At 34.9% G+C, this 3,469-nt stretch overlaps 1 protein-coding gene across 2 annotated transcripts in view; it reads right to left on the reverse strand.

Annotated features, from left to right (window-relative positions):
• The window catches only part of LOC100533217 (nitric oxide synthase-like protein), a 21,786-nt gene that overhangs the window by 17,544 nt on the left and 773 nt on the right, over positions 1-3,469 (reverse strand). Inside the window, exon 1 of one of the 2 annotated variants that reach the window (XM_013087084.2) lies at positions 2,228-2,353. The gene's annotated coding sequence lies outside the window, so the exon portion shown is untranslated. 2 annotated transcript variants of the gene reach the window in all.

The raw sequence follows: 3,469 nt of genomic DNA on the forward strand, positions 1-3,469 counted from the left end.
AAATTTATTTTAGTTTGCATTGCCTAAAGTATTTTTGTATTTGAGATGAAACCAAAAGGTGCCTTACTCAAGTTACTGACAGTGCATCATGTATAACGAAGTGGCTAGCCGTACTAACATTTTTTTTGGTGCCCATTGCTAACACCAGGTTGAACTTGTCCCCCAACCTGATTCCCTGGCCCTAACCAGTTTTTAACTGTTCTTCGAATTTAGAATAGGTAACTGAAGAATTTAAGAACTTGAGCTGATTTTATTTTTATTTTTGTTCAGCAAATTTTTCAAATGTCCTTATATTATATATAATATAAGGACATTTGAAAAATTTGCTGAACAAAAATAAAAATAAAATCAGCTCAAGTTCTTAAATTCTTCAGTTACCTATTCTAAATTCGAAGAACAGTTAAAAACTGGTTAGGGCCAGGGAATCAGGTTGGGGGACAAGTTCAACCTGGTGTTAGCAATGGGCACCAAAAAAAATGTTAGTACGGCTAGCCACTTCGTTATACATGATGCACTGTCAGTAACTTGAGTAAGGCACCTTTTGGTTTCATCTCAAATACAAAAATACTTTAGGCAATGCAAACTAAAATAAATTTATTTCCAATTCAGAACGCCTATTTTTTGCTGTTTGTCAGTCTCTCTTTCTCTCGCCTTCTTGCACTAAATGGACCTGTCCGGTGTGCGCAGGACAAGTAAGACAAGAAAGTAAGGTCAAAAATTGATTTTTTAAACCAAAATTGTGTTGTTCCTCAGCCATTTATCTACTGCTATTTACTAGATCTATAATTAAAAAGGATTTTTGTACAAGTAACAATTATTTTATCATATATGCATTTTTAGTATTTTTGACACAAGTACAAGTCATGTAAAAAATGTGTGAGGAAATTTGCCGTCAGTGACTGTCAGAGCCAACATATAAGGTTTCTAAGTAGTAAGACTCATTCATAAAACAAACCCTCTATCACACTGTATAAGTGTATATAAAAATTTAGATCAAGTGGCCTTTCTTGCTGTGAATTGTGGATGAATAAAAAGTCTAGATCTAGACATAGATCTATATATATATAAAAAACAGAAAGCCCAAAATGGGAGGTTTTATGAAGTCGTACCCTAATACAATGAGCAAAGCAAAGCCACAACGAAGTCATTCTTCAAAATTAGCATTGTATTGTATCAATTCAATACAGCAACTTCCCATTTCCCCTTCAACTTGCAAGATATCTTTTAATAAACTAACACTGAATATGGAAGAGGCTAGCCGTACTTAATGACGGCTAGACTGGCAGTCTAGCCATACTTAAGTATGGCTAGACTCGAAGTCTAGCCGTACTTATTCTTAATATGATTATGATGGCTAGACTGACCATTTACAAAAAAATAGGCCTACTGAATTGTAAAATATACATTTTTAGTGTGCAGTACCTAAAGTATTTGCATTTGAGACGAAACTAGGTGCCTTAATGACAGTGTATGTATTTTAAACCTCCTGTTTTCTAATGTTAATAGGGCCTAAGATAAGTACGGCTAGACTGGCAGTCTAGCCATACTTAAGTACGGCTAGACTTCTTGTCTAGCCGTACTGAAGTACAGGTGGACAGCCAGGCTAGCCGTACTTAAGGCTTAAGGACGGCTAGACTGTCAGGCTAGCCGTACTTAATATTGATGGCTGAAATGTTAAAGAAATTTTTAGTTTGCAATGCCTAAAGTATTTGTATTTCAGACAAAACCAAAAGGTGCCTTACTGACTCGCATGTATTTGAACCTGAATAATTATTAGATCTAGATCTAGATCTACATCTAGATCTAATATGTCTAATGAGACCTGTGTACTAAACAGGCTTGATTGAGTCGATAGGGCCAAACCTAGATTCTAGATCTACGTACGGCTAGACTGGCAGTACTTAAGTACGGCTAGCCACTTCGATATAATATAATGAATAATGACACTGTGTAAGACTTCGACAATCGGATACACGTACAATTCTGACTGATCAATGACTCACGAGTGAGGAGGGTAGTAATTTAAACTAGAGTCTAGATATATCTAGATGTAGATCTATGTAGATTCTAGATCTATATATCTAGATCTAGATCTATATTATAATCTAGAAATCTAATCTGCTAATCTAGATTCTATGATCTCTAGAATCTAGATTCTAGATTTAGATCTCTAGTTAACCTTAATATAATATAATGACTAATCTAGCCTACACTTAAAAGTTCATACCTAACAGAGATGGTATTACAGCATCTGGTTATTAAACTTGTATTGATTAACTTTGAACGCGGAGTTATAGATGAAACATCAAGTCGTCAAGAGCCGTCGAGGCAATGGATGAGTGGCCAACAAATAAAAGACAAAAGACGACGGCAGGGTATGGGCATGTTTCTTCTGACTTTCGGTTTCGAATTTCGTGATTCGTTTCTTTATCATAGGTTAGACAAAATTTTTAATGGATCTGTTGGTTGAAAATGCTCAGTGTTTCTCGTGATAAAAAACCAAAGCATTAAAACCCAAGTTGCAGGCTTGCGCACATTGAAATTTCAACGTAGAGATATTAATGGGATCTGATGTAGATCTAGATCTATGATCGATTGTCGAATTCTAAAACGAATTTTCAAGTGATTCCACTTTAGTGAGATGACAAAAGATCTTCTGCAAGAATGCAAAGGAACCCAAAACAAATAATATATTATACTTCGTCGTGTCTTTGACGTCTTTAATAATAATTTTCAATAAATTCACACTCGTTTCATTTTTTTAAAAAGCTCTTAAAAATCAGTTTAATATTTGCCATTAGACTAATATTCTTGCGTTTTCTCCTCATTCACTTGTTTTTATTTTTCAATAGTCTTGAGTATTCCACAGACTAAATTATACTGTCTCCACGTATTCTCCTCATTCACTTATAATTGTTCTTTAAATACTCACCAAAAAGATGCCACAATATAATATATAGATCTAGACTACATACTATACTCTGTCACATTTTTAAGTATACACTGTGTTAAAATTAAAATAGTTAATTTCACAATTAGTCGATATTCTTTAAAATTTCAGGAATACGAATTCAATCAATTTTAAAAACGTAAACAACAACAATATGGAATGTGAACATAACAGGTTTATTCACGACTTACAAGAGTGTGAGGGTGGTCTGCAAAAGTAACACGATCAGTAGAGTAAATGACGACCTGACATCGTCGAAGCCTTGAATCAATCAATCGCTGCACTGCCTGTTGAGGGATGTTAATTCCACTCTTCATGCGATGTTCTCTCAAGTTGAGGAAGTGTCTGAGGCTGGTACGCGTGTTGTCGCATGTTGTTCAACTAATGTCTGGTTTGTCTTGCCGTTTTGAAACGGTTCCGTAGATGCGACAGGCGTATTAAAAAATCATCTCTTGGAGTAGTTTTTCTTCTCCCACGTTGGCAGTGTCGATCCTTTCCTGATTTAAATTTTGTTGTTTT

This window comes from Aplysia californica, unplaced genomic scaffold (assembly GCF_000002075.1).
Source record: "Aplysia californica isolate F4 #8 unplaced genomic scaffold, AplCal3.0 scaffold00544, whole genome shotgun sequence".
NCBI lineage: Eukaryota > Metazoa > Mollusca > Gastropoda > Aplysiida > Aplysiidae > Aplysia > Aplysia californica.